At 36.6% G+C, this 17,121-nt stretch overlaps 1 long non-coding RNA gene and 2 pseudogenes across 1 annotated transcript; 1 reads left to right on the top strand and 2 right to left on the bottom strand.

Moving 5' to 3' along the window:
• Nucleotides 1-2,871: 2,871 nt before the first annotated feature.
• Nucleotides 2,872-2,990, bottom strand: LOC111732272 (annotated as a pseudogene).
• Nucleotides 2,991-4,251: 1,261 nt separating this feature from the next.
• On the top strand, nt 4,252-4,369 carry LOC111732279 (annotated as a pseudogene).
• Nucleotides 4,370-7,049: 2,680 nt separating this feature from the next.
• Nucleotides 7,050-17,114, bottom strand: LOC111732240. Its single transcript, XR_002777466.1, has 2 exons — nt 16,967-17,114; nt 7,050-7,789 (listed from the first exon to the last, which is right to left on the bottom strand). It is a non-coding gene; the product is annotated as an uncharacterized LOC111732240 (long non-coding RNA).
• Between the last annotated feature and the right edge of the window lie 7 nt (nt 17,115-17,121).

Genomic DNA, 17,121 nt, shown 5'->3' with positions numbered 1-17,121 from the left:
TTTTTGGAAAATGTCTCCAAATCCCTCCACAGAGAAACTTAATATAAATAACTCAGTTCGACAAATATTTATTATCTATTTTTTAGATCAGGCATAGTGAGAGGATACAAAAGTAAACAAAGCACAGTTCCTATCCTTAAATAGTTTCTAAGGTGATAGGAAAGATCTGTAAGAGATAACGAGGAGGAACTAAACTAGGACAGTAAATAAGGACGGGGTGGGGGAGAGGAACAAATCCTTAACGTTTCCCACAATGTGAAGGAGCTAAGAGTGATAGAACTTGGCATACAATGACTAGGAACATAGTAGAGAATATTCTTTCTTTTGTAGCAAAAGATTGGGTAAGAAGGCAAGAGAGAGAAAGAGTTTTAAAGTCAAGTTGGCTAGGATAATGCTACAGTTAACTGATAGATAGAAAATCCAGGAGGAATAGGTTTTGGGAGAAGAATTCGTTTCCTTTTGGAGGTATACATTGTTTGAGATTATGTGGAAAATCCTTGCAGATATATACCCATTATATAATGCATGATGTAAAACTGGACCCTGAGTGAGCAGTACAGGCTAAAGATAGAAATTTCAATAAAGGTGTAACTATTTTAATCTCCATTTTGTCAATAAAGAAAATGAGGCAAAGCCAGAATGCAAACCCAACCATATTTTTCACCAGAGCTCAAGCAGTTAGCCATAATGTTATAATGCCTCTCAAGTACTAAAGGAATTCAGCAAAAGCTGTGGAAAGAATCAAGATAGGCTTCACAAGGGAAGTAGCATGTGTAAGAGATGGATCTCAAAGTATGTATGGGACTGGACATGCAAAGATAGAAGAAATGGTATTCCATACACAGAGAATAAGTAGCACAAACAATTTAGGATATGAAAATATTAAACGTATATAGGTATTTAAAAGTAAGTTTGCAAAGACTTTGATGGTTGGTTGCCAGGAGTCTATATAATGAGAAGGGTACAAAAGTCAGTTAACAGAGAACAGCCACTTATAAGGAGTAGGAAAAACTGACTGAAAAGGAATGGTCTGAGAGAAAAAAGAGGAAAATAAGCAAACTACTTGTACATTCTTCCATTATAAATCTTATCTTATTGAAGAGTAATTGTACATCTTTTCTTTAGACTCAGAGCTCCTCAACAGCAAAGGACATGTTTTCTCTATCTTTATCCCTAACACATAAGCACAACACCTAGCAAAGGTGCCCCAAAAAGATCTGTTGACTAATTGAATAAATGAATGAATGAATGAATGAATGAACGAAAGAGAACGTTTTAAGAATTGGTTGTTGTCAGATATAAACAAAGCTGGTCACTAGTCGAAGTCGTAAGAACAGATTTCAGTCAGTAATATTCTATTGCATTAGGGAAAATAGTCTAGCATGAACTGAATTCAACTTTGATTTGTACAGAAGTAATTGGGTGGTTTTAAAGGGAGAAAGAAAAAGAATAGGGAGGTGTTGAGCGGGGAGAGCTCAGTAGAGTCAGAGATACGAAAAATTTCAAAAAACGGGAAGGGAAAGGATTGGTTCATGCAAAACCCATCTGAGTTTGCTAATTGGTACTTATTAAAGTAAGGCTTCTACTCTCCTACAAAGACTAGGAGATAGAAATCCTATCTATCTTCAAGTGTTGGATGCAATGAACAGTCATACTAGGCATGCAACCCTGAGCTGCGTGAGTCCCAGACCTGGCTGGTCCCAGGTTTGGCTGTGATCCAGGCTCGTGGCTAGGAATAGGATCCCAGATTTACAATATTACATTAATGTAATAGGGTGCCTGTGCCTAAAATATGTGAACATAATTCAGCTTATTGTATCACACATGTGAGGCTGAATACCATTATTGTACTCTGATATATATGGAGCCCATGCACTACCTGCAACAGAAGTGTGCTCCCCACAATAAAGTTGGTGCCTGCTGGTTCATTCGCATGTCGGCCTCTTGCGCATTCTTTCAACTGGGCATTTCGCCATGGAAATCTTCCCTTCTCGATCAGCTTGGAGCTGACAAGCTGTTAGAAACTATGTTAGTGTTTGTTCAAGTCTTTATAGGACAAGGTTGAGAAGGAGTCAAGAAGAGGGCTCAGAGGAGTGTGGCTAGAGTTTGGTCAATGAGAGTATCTTTGTCATTACTAATTATTGCTTAATGCTGCAGAGATTTCCTTTTAACAGCTTTACTGAGGTATAATTTATATATCATAAAATTCGCCTTTTTTTTTTTAATTCACGTGTTTTAAGTACACATTTCAATGATTTTTAGCAAATTTTCAGAGTTATGCAACCATCGTCACAATTCAATTTTGGAACATATCCATTGCCCTCAAAAAAAGTTTTATTGTGACCATGTGCAGTCACTTTCTGTTGCCATCTCTAGCCGTAGGCAATCACTAATCTACTTTCTATCTCTATAGATTTGCTTTTCTGTACCATTCATATGAATAGAACTACGCAGTGACACAAAGATATGTCTTCTGTGCCTGGCTTCATTTGCTTAGCATGTTTTTGAGGTACATCCGTGCTACAACATTTATCAACACTTCATGACTTTTTATTGGTGAATAGTATTCCATTGCATGGGTAGAATTTTCTTTGTTCATCAGTTGATGGATATTTTAGTTGTTTCCAGTTTGGGACTATTAATAATGCTGCAATGAATAATCACATATAGGTCTGTGTGTGGACATAAGAAACTGGCAAAATGTTTTTCAAAGTAGCTATACCATCTTTCTTTCCCACCAGCAATGTACAAGGATTCCAGTTTCTCCACATCCTTACCAAACACTTGGTATTATCTGTGTTTTTGATTGTAGCCATTCTACATGTGTATGTATAAATAGTATCTCATAATTTTAATTTGTACTTTTTTTTATGCCTACAGCACCTGGTCTTCCTAGGTGGTCTCCCATCCAAGTACTAACCAGGCCTGACCGTGCTTAGCTTCCCAGATCAGACAGGATCAGGCATGTTCAGGGTGGCATGGCAGTAGACTAATTTGCACTTTCTTAGTGGTGAATGTTGAGCACCCTTTCATATATTTCTTAGCCATTTATATGTCTTCTTTGGTGAAATATCTCCTATTCAAGTATTTTGCCCATTTTTAAATTAGGTTATTTGTCTTTTTATTCTACAGAGATTTTGAGCACTGAACAAAGGCCTCTGAATTTGGCAATTTGAGATCACTGCTGTGATAGACAACTGTGATTTTGGGAGCTTCCCAACATCTTTTAAACATATTATGATTCACACTTTTCTAGAATCTAGAAATTCATTTTCCCAGTTTCCCACTGCCTTCCTTCTACCATTCTTAGGCTTCAAAACAGAAGAAGCCAGTATGAGGAGGCAGGTGCCCTGTGGAATACATTTTCTGGAGAAGGCAGTGTTTGGGGCCTCCAACTTTCAGTCAGTAGTGATGGAATGGTCTGGTGTAAATAATTGATCTCTGTGACATTTGTTGTAAAGTCTATGCCCAGTGCAATGGCAGTGGGGTCTTTGCTGGTGCAGTTCTGTAGTATAATTTAGGTACTTCTTTTTCTTGACTGCTTAGCCTCCAAGCCTCCTAGAGATTATGTGAATTTCCCAATATTCCGATTCTTTTTCTGCTTAAACTAGCTAGAGTGAATTCTACTATTTCCAAGTAAGATCTTGCCTGATAAAACAAGATTCCAGTTTCAAAGTTTGAAGGATTTCAAAGGCAGAGCCTGAATCCATACTGAGTAAGGAGAGGAAGCAAAGAAAGTAAAAGTAACGGGTTATAGATACTCCTTTAAAATATCTGATATTTAGGAGAAGATTCATTAACCTATAATAAATACAAAAGAAATTGCAACTAAAACAGCCAAGAAGAAGTCTTAAACTTATTAAATTAGCAAAATTAAAGAAAAATTATAAATCTAAAAAGTAGTAAAAGTAGAATAGAAATGTTACTTCCATACTTAAAATTCATGTCCTTGACTGGCATATTTGGAACTCAAATGAATAAATTCCACTTGTGGGAATATAGTCCATGAAAATAATTCAAATAAATGGAGGAAACTCTGTACAAAAAAATTTTGTACAAGGATTATCTAAATAGTGAAATTCGAAAATCAAAATGCCCACCCAACAATTCAATGAATTCTAATTTATTCATTCCTGTCAAGTATTTATTGAATACCTATTTATGAGTAACACTGCACTCTTATACAAATAGATAAATATCAGTTGGCCATACAAGAGATGTAAGGGTCCACACTTTCAAAAAAAATTTATTGTCTACGGCCATGCCACCTGAACACGCCCGAAATTGTCTGATCTCGGAAGCTAAGTAGGGTCGGGCCTGGTTAGTACTTGAATGGGAGATCACCTAGGAATACTAGGTGCTGTAGGCTTAAAAAAAATTATTGAGCATCTACTAGGTACTACACATAGCAATACAGATACAAAAGGTAACAAGACATTCCTTCAAAGAGACACAGTCTGAGGATAAAAGGACTGTGAAAAGTGCAATAATCATGGTTAAGATGAAAAAAGAGTTTGTACATATGTACTTAAAAGTTTTAGAATTTTTTTTAGAATTGTTTAAATATTTAAGAAGTAGGTTTTTATTTTAACTTAGCAAATACACACAGACTCACTATTACATTAAAGAATAGAGATATAGGGTAGGAAGAATCAACATCATTAAAATGGCCATACTACCCAAAGCAATCTATACTGGCACTTTTCAGAGAGTTAGAACAAATAATCCTAAAATTTATATGGAACCATAAGGGACCCTAAATAGCCATGGCAATATTGAGAAAGAAGAATAAAGTTGGAGGTATCACACTACCTGATACCAAGCTATACTACATGACTACAGTAATCAAAACAGCATGATACTGGCATAAAAACAGGCATATTGCTCAATGGAAAAGAATAGAGCCCAGAAATAAATCCACACCTACAAGCTCACTTAATATAGGACAAAAGAGGCAAGAATATACAATGGGGTAAAGATAGTCTCTTTAATAAATGGTGCTGGGAAAATTAGACAGATATATGCAAAAAAGGAAATGGACCACCTTCTTACACTGTATACAAGAATAGACTCAAAATGGATTAAAAACTTAAATGTAAGACCTGAAACCATAAAACTTCTAGAAGAAAACATAGGCAGTAAATTCTCTGATATTGCTGACAGTAATTTCTTTTTGGATATATCTCCACGGGCAAGAGAAACAAAAGAAAAAATAAATGGGACTATAGCAAACTAAAAGGTTTTGTACAGCAAAGGAAATCATCAGCAAAACAAAAAGACAATCAACCAAATGGGAGAAGGTATTTGCTTATGATACATCGGATAAGAGGTTAATGCCCAAAATATATAAAGAACCCATACAACTCAACAACAACAACAACAAAACAAATAATCCAATTAAAAAATGGACAGAAGACCTAAACAGATATTTATCCAAAGAGGAAATACGAATGGCCAATAGACATATGAAAAGATGCTCAAGGTCACTAATCATCAGAGAAATGCACATTAAAACTATAATGAGATATCGCCTCATGCCTATCAGATGGCTATCATCAATAAATCAAAGAACAGCAAGCATTGGCAAGGAGGCAGAGAAAAGGGACCCCTCATACACTGTTGGTGGGATTGCAAATTGGTACAGCCACTGTGGAAAACTGTCTGGAGGTTTCTCAAAAAATTAAAAATGGATATACCTTTTGACCCAAAAATTGCACGTCTGGGTAATTATCCAAAGAAAACTAAACCAATAATTCATAGAGTTCTATGCACTCCTAGGTTCATGGCAGCACAATTTACAATAGCCAAGATATGGAAGCAATCTAAATGTCTATCAACAGATGATTGGATAAAGAAGTCATGGTTCATATATACGATGAAATATTACTCAGCCATTAAAAAATACTGAAATTCTACCATTTGTAATGACATGGATGGACCTAGAGGTTATTACGCTGAGTGGAATAAGTCAGAGAAAGATAAATACCATATGATTTCACTTATATGCGGAATCTAAGGAACGAAAAGAACAAACTAAATGAAAACAGACTCACAAATATAGAGGACAATCTGGAGACAGTCAGAGAGGAGGGGGGTTTTGGGGGGGCTTGGAGAATATGGTGAAAGGTTAAAGAAGTACAAATTAGTAGTTGATAGATGGTCACGAGGATGGGGTGCACAACATAGCGAATGCAGTCAGCAGCAATGTAACGGCTAGATGGAGAGCCAGAGGAGAGAAAAGGTAATCAGGGAGATCATTTCATAAACTATATAAATGTCTAACCAATGTACTGTATACTTGAAACTAAAAAAAAAAAAAAAAAAAAAGAAGAGAAATATATACCTCTCTTCATGAGTCTAAGTCTAGTAAGAACGAAATAGTTTGGATAACTGGAATCACAGATGATCCCTAAAACTCACTTTAGCCAAGTTTTCAAACCTCTGTACCTATCCCACTCTCCCTTAGGATGTCGTAAAAAAGGAACAGAATGAAATAGCAGAATAAACACAGAACCAGACTTCCCAGTTCTACTATTACATGCTAACTACGGTGTGCCAGACATCAGAGCTGGGCTGAACTTCAGAGACAATCTAGTGCAACATCAAACAGGAAAATAAGATATAAAGAGTACAAGTAACTAGAATAGGATCAACTGCAAGGTAAGTAGGAGTTTCAATTACCTTAGTTACATAGTCTCCATTACAGGGCCATTGTGAGTCAAAAAAGACAGCAGATATGAGAGTATAAATAGTAAAACCTTTTGCAAGAAAAGATGTATTATCCTCGAAACCTGGGGCAAGGCCTCTGATTGATGCAGGAGGCAGACATGATACCTAGCCTAGGTGCTATCAGACCTCTCCCTACAGCTCACTTCTTATCTTGGTCTAGCCATACTGGCTTCTTTATTTCCCTCAAAAGCACCAAATACATTCTTGCCTTAAGATTTCTGTATTTAATATTCCAGATGTTACTGGAGAGTAGGGTTCCCTCCCGATGCGTTGTCCAGGCTCTTGATGTCTGGAACAAAGAATTGAGCAAGACACTGAAGTAAGCAGAAAAGAATAGCTTTATTGGAAGGGAAAGTAAAGCAACAGTACACTTCCAAACGTGGAAGCAGCCAAGCAAGAGAAGGGTGGCTCATGGGCAAGGGCACAGTAACAAAGTCTTTGGGGTTTTTAATCCCTATTTGCTTTGAGTGGTTACTTTTCTTAGAGGAGTGGGCTTTCTTGATGGACAGCTAAGATTGACAGAACTCAGTGATTCATCTTTTGCTTTCTGCACATGTTTGGTCCCAGAATTCAGTCTGTTATAATGATATTAATGAACTTCTGGGCATATGCATTATATTATAATGATGATACAATGAGGCTCAGGTGAGTTGAAGGTTGTTAGGGTCTTCATTGCACAGGTGCAAGGGACTGGCTTAAACTAGTGCCTAATTTTCTGCTTATTTGTTTCCTTGTATGAGTTAATTTTAGCCCCAAAATGTCTTTTGGCTTGCTTATTTGTGGGTGGACTGGGGTGGACTCTTTCTAGAATAGGATGACATCAGTGTTTTGCAAGGGACCTGGCACTCCCTATCTAACTTTCCTGCCTAACTCTTTTCTAAGATCTATGAATCCTTTCTTATTAGTATGGATGTTGAGGGATGGGAGGTCTCTTCTTCTGTATCTGCTTCATGCTGAGGAGGGTAGTTGTCCCTGCCTATTGGGATTTCGTGGAGCTCTTTCCCTCTCTGCCTCAGTCAGGATGGGTCTTGGGTATTCTGCCAAAATGCCGCCTCTGTCCCTAGATAAGGAAAAAAGAAGATACAAACTTGTTATTTAAATCATATATTTATTAATTTTCTATTATTGATTTGCCTATTAACTGAGTAAAGGAAAACAGTCTTGGTTAATATATTTCTTAAAGAATAAAAAAATTTTGCTAAAGGTCCCCTCCCATCTTGGACTCTGAGGGCCTTGCCTGGCCTAAAGCCATTTCTGCTTACTATGAACCAATGATCCTTATAAATAGCCAGAGAACCTGAGTCTCCATTTTCAGGGTAATTATCTGGATTTGAGAGAAAGGGCCTTTTTCCCCAAAGAAAAGAAGAAAGGAAAAAGACTTAACTGTGTATTCTTAAAAAAAAAATTAAAATTCTGTAAGTACATTTTGTAAATGAATGATGTCCCGTATCACCAATCTGCTGGTACCATCTGCCCCAAGATTTTTGCCCGTTTGTCCCCTTCTTGTCATTTAGGCTTAACTCAACAAATACCTCCTTAGTATTGCCTTCCCTGGCCACCTAATGTAATTGCACCCCCATCACTCTCTATCACATCCTCTTATTTTCATCATAAACCCCCTTAATTACCTATTATCCATTTTTATTTATTGCCTGGCTTCCCTTTATAGAGTATAACTTATATAAGGGAAGGGATGTGTTTCTCTCTATTGGAAAAAATTATCTAAGACTTAGAAATAATGTAGAGAGGAGGCAAGAGAATTAAAATGTTAAGTCAAGTTATATGCAGAGACTGCAATATGCTGATCAGCTCTATAGCCAAAACAGAAGAAAACCTGCAGAACAAAGGAAGATTTCTGCTGAGATTGCTAACAAATCATTTCTCCACCCTGTGAAGGGAAAATAGAAAAACAGTCTTTAAGCAGGTGCCCTACACAAAATAAAATCATTCGTTCCTTATGGCTAAAAACATGGGGAACCTATGGATCAAAGGCTGAGAATTGCCAGTAGGTCTTTCACACTACAAATTCTTACCTTTTCTTGCTACATATTCTTATCCTTTCTCACTGTAGGCCCATATCAAAAGAAAATTGGTAAACAAAGCCTTTAAACTGTAATTCACAGAAACTAAGAGTGGATATTAGGACTTTTTAAATTTTTTTGTCTTGGCTTTTTGTCTTGTTTTCTCTTGTCTTTCCTTTTCCCCTTATCTCATAAACTTTCCTTTTGACTTTGGAGGGCCTTTGAATTCTTTCTTGCACTCAACAAAGAACTCTCTCTCTCTCTCTCTTTTTCTCTCATGGTGTGGGCCCCCGCAGGGAAAATTTGCCCTGTCCTGCATCAGACACAAGCAAAAGAAATTCTGGGGGTGCCTTAGGCTGTAATACTGAGCACTGTCTAGAGCAGAGACCAGCAAACTTTCTTTTTCTGTAAAGGACCATACAGTAAATATTAGGCTTTGTGGATTAAAAAAAAAAAAAAGATTGAGGCTATTATGTAGGAACTTCTATAACAAGAAAACAAATTTCCACCATTTTTAATTGATAACATTCAAAATAAAAACAATAATTGAATACAATATTTGGTAATATGAGTCTACTAATGAGAAGGAAATTCTTTTTAGGAGTACATTTTGCTTAGTTGGGGTTCCAAGTGTCATCAAAATCAATTTCAATTGCAAATGTTCACCTGTTAATGCTGATCTATAATGAGATTTGATGAATCTTTCTACATCAATAGGTACTGCCAAATATTGATGTCAGTCCCTGAGCATGTGATTCAAGCCCGCATATTCTTTTTAAAAAATTATTTTTTATTTTTTATGGTGACATTAATTAATAAGTTTCAGCTGTATACTTTAACAGTAAGGCATATATATATATTTACACTGGGTGTTCACTTCCCATAGTAAGATTTCTTTCTGTCACCACATATTTGACTCCCTTTATCCTGTCTAACTCCGCCTCTCCCCATTCCCTACCCTCTGATAACCACTAGTCTATTGTTCATGTCCATGAGTCTCTGTTTGTTTGTCCTGTTCATTTGTTGCTTTTAAGTTTATATCCCACATATGAGTGATATCATATGATTTTCAACTTTTTCTGTTTAGCTTATTTCACTTAACATGATTATCTCGAGGTCCATCCACGTTGTTGCAAATGGTAGTATTTCATCTCTTCTTATGTCTGAGTAATATTCCACTGTATATATGTATCACAGCTTCTTTAGCCAATCATCTAACATAGGACACTTCGGTTGCTTCCATGTCTTGGCCACTGTGAATAATGCTGCTATGTATACTGGTGTGCAAATATCTTTTCGGATATGAGTTTTCAAGTCTTTGGGATAAATATCCAGGAGAGGGATTACTGGATCATATGGTAGTACAATTCTTGGTTTTCTGAGGAACTTCCATACTGTTTTCCATAGTAAGCCCACATATTCATTGCTTAGAAAGCATTTATAAAATTCTACTAGATTCTCCTTTAGTTACTTACTCAAAAACCATAAAACTTTACCACTGCTAAGTTATCAGATTGCTTGCTGTGTGGTAGGGCAAATCAAGATACTTAGCTTACCAAAAAAAAAAAGAAAGAAAGAAAAGAAAAAGGAAACAGAACTAATAATGGCTAAGTTTATAAGAGTGAATGAAGTCAACTGTTCACACTATTAGTTTAATGACACATGATAAATTCTAATATTTTCTGCAAAGTACTTTCTGCAATAGATAATAACTATTCACTTTAAACCCATTACATTTTCATAAGCCTTATAAATTGTTGAACTAAGCCTTTCTTCTGTTCCACATGTATTTTTGCCACCATTAGTTGTAACACAGCCTAGGGGATTCTACTTCAAGTTGTATGAATTAGTGTTTTCTCAACTTCCACGAAAACATTTTTCCTGTAATTGTTTCTTGCAGTCTATTCATAGAGGCTAATTCTTCGCTTCAAATTCAGCATTTGACAAACAACAACTGAACAATATTGGCGACATGGACTCATTAAGACCCAAGGAAAACCACTTGAAATCATTTGCTTTGTTTTTTAATTGGCTATGTATCACTCTTATTGAGGAAATAAAAACAATAAAATAAAAACAATCTTCCTAGCAAGAAGGCCCCTCCCTGCCAATATGGAAGAGTAAGAAAAGATACTTTGTTATTGAGTAAGCACTAACAGATTACATGCAGATGAAGGCAGCCTAAAAACTACCGCCAAATTAGGACAAAATCTCACGATTTACACAGCAAAGCAAAAGAAAAAACAATATTTCCTCAAGAGATAAAAGGCTGCACCTGTTGATAATCTCCAGTATATCTCCAAAGAGACCCTTGTTTATCTAGATGTTATTTGACCCACAAACCTTGGAGATATCTCTACACTGTAAAAACTGGAGGCTGGGTTTAAACCCTCGAGAGATTTATCTTTCTTCCAAAGGTTAGAGTAAGGGCTGAGATTTAGTATGTCTCTAAGAAAACATTCTAAGAAAAGGGGAAAAGGTAAATGGTCTCTGCCCTTTATAAAAGGAGAAATCATTTTCATTTATCTGTAAACTCTCAACGTCCTCAATTTTCCAAGCAAATATGCTTACTAATAGGTGAATAGTCTTTTGCAAATTTATTTTCTTTAGACATATTTCTTTGGCTGCTACAATCAAATATTTCTTTGTAGCTGGGGGCACCAGGGAACACTAAGGAATTCTTTAATTGCCTAAACCATTCTGGGTTCTAAATTGGTGTTTCCCAGGATCTGAAAGCAAATGATCTCCAAAAGAACATGCCTGCAGCCTGGTCCTTGTAGGCAAGTGCCTGCAATTCCAAATCCAGGGAGGGGACAGCAGGGCAGATGTCAGGTGTTTTCATGCTTTTTACAGTTTTTCCTGAGGCAAAATGAGGTCTTATAATTCTCTTCATTGGAGATACTGTTCTTTAACAGCAAGATAAAAAGTTAGCATTATCTCAAAACAAGATACTTTAAACAATTAGTTTGTAAATATTAAATGTTATTTTTCATTATATAGCCTATCTTCTGGGAAATGAGGCACACAGATCTTAGAAGTCACTGGTTTTAAAACAGAAAATAATGCTCTAATGATAAGCTAATTTATTTTCCTTACCAATAAAAAGACACATCCCTTCAGGATTATGGTCAGAGAGCCTAGGGAACTATAGGCTCTTTAATTTTCTTTAAGTGTTTTGTCTTCTATAACAATAATCCTTTTGATATGCGAATATAAACTCCTAGAAGAGATGGGTGTGGATAAATTGCTTGGCCTGATAAGGCTTTGGGAATGGAGAGATGTGGGTGGGAATCATCAAGGTCAAATAAATATTGTGGGATGGTTGAAAAACTTTTAAGAATATTTAAGGACATGGGATGTCCAAATATTCAATTTTAATTGGTTTGTGTAGCTACATTTCTACTGCTTACATTACCCCCAAAGTTTCAGTAAAGCCTGCCACTCGTAAATGCCTCCAGAGAAAGGTTTTGAGGGAAAATAAAGAATTCCAGGTGAGAAAAGAACCTGGGGGAGGCTCAGTTGAGATGGAGGTGGGGTGGGGGTGGAGGGTGGTAGGGAGAAGGAACTCAGGACTGACATAGCCCTGTCCTGTGGTCAAGGCACCAGGAAAAGCTCTCTGGCACAAACCAAGCCCTGCCCCGCTACTTCCAACACAAATACACGCAAGATCAAGGGACCCCTTCCTCCTTAATCTTCTTTTCCTAAGGTTCATTTTCCTCCCCAAACTATTTAAAATAGATGTGAAGTAGAGTCCCAAGTCTCTGTGTACAGCCTCTTTTTCTTCCTCCACAAACTCTAAACCTTGCCCACAGATATCTGCTATCTATACATATCAAAGTTTCCAAATCTATATCTTTAGTTCAGACTACTCTCCTCAGCTGCAGACCCATATATCCAATAACTTGCTAGACTCTTTACTTGAATATCACTCTGGTACCTCAAACTCAGCATGTAAAAAGTTAAAACCATTAAAATGCCTTAAAAATATAAATTCTACTTGTCTACCCAGAATTCCACTTGGCAAAATAAAATCTTCCTCAATGTTTTGTTTTAAAAGATCAGTGTGCTTAGAGTTACCAAATTACTAATTTCTTTGGGCCTAAAGTGAAAAGAGTCCTATAAAGTTCTACAATTCCTTGACTGAAAAAAAAGCATGTTAACATTGTGACAGCAAAAAAAACTAGGAACAACCTAAATGTTTCATCTGTAGATTTAAGGTAATCCTAATGAGAATCCTAGAAGGTAAGGGTGTGCATGTGTATGAAAACTGATAAGCTGATCTTAAAATTTATATGGAAATGGAATGGGCCAAGAATAGTAAATATAATCTTACAAACTTAAAGTTGGAGGATATATACTACCGGATATCAAGATTTATTACAAAATTACAGTAATTGAGACAGTGAGATACTGATGGACAAACCCATAGAACCAGAGGGTCCAGAAACAGACCCACATATTGTGAACACTTTTTTAATGAAAAAGTAGACACTGCAGAGCAGCAGGGGAAAGGACTGTTTTGTTAATAAAAATCACCTAAAACTTAAAAATGCTGCAAAGAGAAGGCAGCAGGGCCAGCCAAAGATTAATTACCCAGGCAACATACTTTTGCTTAATTCATTATCTATTATTGATTAAAGCCTAAAACTCTGTGAAGTCACTTGTTAACCTATAGATTTTTTGTCTGATAATGATGCAAAGAATTTCTGGTTAGTAGAAAAGGTTATATGTCCTGTAGCATCAATCAGTTTTATATCTAACGTAACAATCTTATACTAATATTCTTTTTTCAAATGCCTATAAATACCTGTGATAGTTTTATGTGTCGATTTGACTGAGCCACAGGGTGTCCAAATATTTGATCTAACATTATTCAGGGTGTCTGTAAAGATGTTTCTGGATGAGAGTAACATTTGAATAGGCAAACTATGAAAGCAGATTGCCCTCCCTAATGTGGGTGGGCCTCATCCAATCAATTGAAGACCTGAATAGAACAGGAAGGCTGAGTAAGAGAGAATTTCTCTCTAACTGCCTTTGAGCTGGGGCATTGGAACTGAAACATCAGCTTTTCCTGGGTCGTAAGCTTGCTGGCTTTTAGGCTGGAACTACACCATAAGCTCTCCTGGGTCTCAGTCTTTTGGACTGAGACTAGAACTATACTATCAGTTCTTCTGAGTCTCTAGCTTGCCAGCTACAGTCAGCTTCCATAATCATCTGTGCCAATTGCTTATAATATAATCTCTCTATATCTATGTCTCTATATATCCCTCCCAACTCTAAATAATACAATACCTAATTTCCTCAAATGCTCATTGAACATGCTTTACCATCCTGCTCATTCCCTTATTAATGAGTTAAATAAATATTTGACATTTTAATTCTATATTCTTATAACAATCTTGCTTTTAATTTTTTTTGAAATTGTACTTGGACAGTGTTTTCAACAAAAGTTGCTGGGTCAATTGGATAACCATACAGAAAAAAAAAATTAATCTTGACTCTTACACCTCACACCATATACGAAATCTATTCCAGATGACTTACAAAAGGTAAAATAATAAAGCTTTTAGAAACTAACATAAAAGAATATTTTTATTACCTCGGGGTAGGAAAAACCTCTTAAACAAGGCATAAAATACATTAACCACAAACCCATTTAAAATAGAATCCAGAGGCCAAAAGGTAGAGCTCTCACATACTACCACTTGATGTCAATTACACATTCCAAAAAGAAAAGTGTACCTAGCATTCTCAACAAGAAGTATCTCTATTTTACTATCACAGTGGGAGGAAGGAAGATTTCTCCTTGCTCAGCAACTAGGCAAGCCAACCAGGAACTGTTACACTCAGCCAAAGAGAAGACATTACCACCTTGAACTCTCACTTTGCTCCACTGGACTTTCTTTCAAAGTATGCCCTCCTAACTTTTTCCTTTTCCTCTATAAAGTAATGTTCCTCCCTTTTGTTTGCTGGACTTGCCTATATTTTTTGCTATAGCATGCTTGACCTGAATTACAATTCTCTGCTATTCCTGAATAAACTCATTTTTGCTAGTAAAAATAACTAGCTGTTTTATTTTGAAGGTCAACATTACAAAAGATAACTTGTACTATCTTAAAGTTAAGAACTTCTGTTTATTGAAGGACACCATTAAGAAAATAAAAGGGCAAGCTACAGAGTGGGAAAAAATATTTACACTAGATTTCTCTAACAAAAGAATCATATCCAGAATGCACAAAGATCTCCTACAAATAGACAGCAAAATGACCATATGAAAAGGTGGACCAAGGACTTGAACAAGTCAAGTCACAAAAGAAGATAACCAGTAGACATATGAAAAGTACCTAGACATTACTAGTTATCAGGGACATGCAATCTAAAGCCATCATGAGATACCAATACATACACACTAGAATAGCTGAAATTAAAGACTGACATCAAAAGCTGGCCAAAGGAAGTGGAGAAACTAGATCTCTCATATATTGTTGTGGGAATTGTGAACTGTTACAATCTCTTTGGAAAAAATTCTGGCAATATCTACTAAAGATGAACATATACATGGCCTATGACTCAGCAATTCTACTGTTAGGTATATACCCACTAGAAATACATGTACATCAATCAATAAATTTATTTTAAAAATGCAAAGGAAAGATAAGTACCACTTCAAGATAGTGGTTACTTCTGGGGAGAGAAGATGAAGAGCAAGGGATAGAAGGAAATGAGATTAAGAAGTATATAAAATATTCGACTTTATCTGAAATATTAATTTCCTCAAAAGAGAATTTGAAGCGAATATAAAATATTTCATAAACAAAAATTTTAACTATTATAAAAGAATAAAGACTCGGAATAAGAGCCATTGATTTTTAAAAAGATTGTAATACAAATATACAGTGCAATACCAATATTGTATATGTAAATATACCACATAAACACACATAGACTGATATGGTTGATGAAACTGGCACTTTATCTCTGTGCCATAACTCCAGTCTAATCATGAGAGAAACATCAGACAAATCCTAACTGAAAGACACTGTACAAAATACCTGACTAGTGCTCCACAAAACTGTCAAGGTCATCAAAAACAAGGAAGCTGAAGAATTGTCACAGTCAAGAAGAGCTTAAGGATACATGACAACAAAACGTAATGTTCTATCCTTGATAAGATCTTGGAACAGAAAAAAGACATAAGGTAAAAACGAAGGAAATCTGAATAAAGTATGGGCTTTAGTTAATGTATCAATATTGGTTCATTAATTTTAAGAAATGGACCATATTAATGTAAGATGTTAATAATAGGGGAAATTAGGTGTGTGGTATATGGAGTATATGTGCTATCTTTACAAAATTTCTGTAAATCTAAAATTGTTCTAAAATTAAAAGTTTAGTTTTTAAAGTCATGTAATTTACCCAAATTCATGAAGCTAGTAAATACCTAATACTCAAAGTTTAAGACCAACCCAAATGACTTCAAACCCTTTTTTTTCATTTCACCAAACCCTTCCAAATTTTTCTAGGATTATAGAGGTATTTGTATGACTATCTAAAACAAGTTCCTTAAGGGTAGAGGAAAAAAAAATTCCCCTAGCACACCATCAGTGTTCAGTATACCAGCTTAAGTTAACTATTCACAGATAGAAAGTCACAGAGACCTAAAGAATCTGAGACTTTCAGAGAACTTGATCGGGTCAGACCTGCCTTACAGTTGTCTATATACCACCTGCTCTCAGAGGTCCCATAGGCTCTGAGCTTAGGGCCATTCAGTTCTGCAAGGGTCCTGTGGTGCCATCTACCGGTAATTAGTAGGCATCGACTTCCCCTGCTCTACCTCGGGAACCAGTTGCGGGGGTGGCGGGGAGGCGGGGGAGTTGAGAAGGAAACCCATGAACAGTTTCAATTATAGAACATGTGTAACTGTTACATAGTTCACTCGACACTTGTACAAAGCAAAGGTCCTACTTTTCCCTGGAGATTTCAGGCTCTCTTATCTCCATATTAACACTTAGGCTCCCAAAATTCACAGACATCCTCGCTGACCCACCTCCACAGGTACAGATTGTCCATCTCCCAGAACTCAGACTCTCCCGAACAGCGTAGGCTGCAGAAACACGTCGTCCAGATTGCCCAATTTTCACACACTCCTGAGACTCCTTGCACACTACTTTGCAAACACCACATACCTCTCCATTAGGGCAAACGCGCGCACTTACCCACACCTCCCCACAAAGAAGTTCAAATTCCGCAAGCAGCTCACAACAGCGCGAAAGCTTGAGGAGAGCCCAGGTCAAGTCAGTCTAGGCCCACAGCCTGCGGGCCGAGGCCCCGCCCCTCTAGACCTGTCATCACAGAAGCCGCACGTGGCCGG

The sequence above is a fragment of the Pteropus vampyrus genome, unplaced genomic scaffold (genome assembly GCF_000151845.1).
Source record: "Pteropus vampyrus isolate Shadow unplaced genomic scaffold, Pvam_2.0 Scaffold436, whole genome shotgun sequence".
Classification (NCBI taxonomy): Eukaryota; Metazoa; Chordata; class Mammalia; order Chiroptera; family Pteropodidae; genus Pteropus; species Pteropus vampyrus.
Note: the sequence above shows the minus strand (reverse complement) of the source record. Positions and strands in the feature narration are given on the sequence as shown.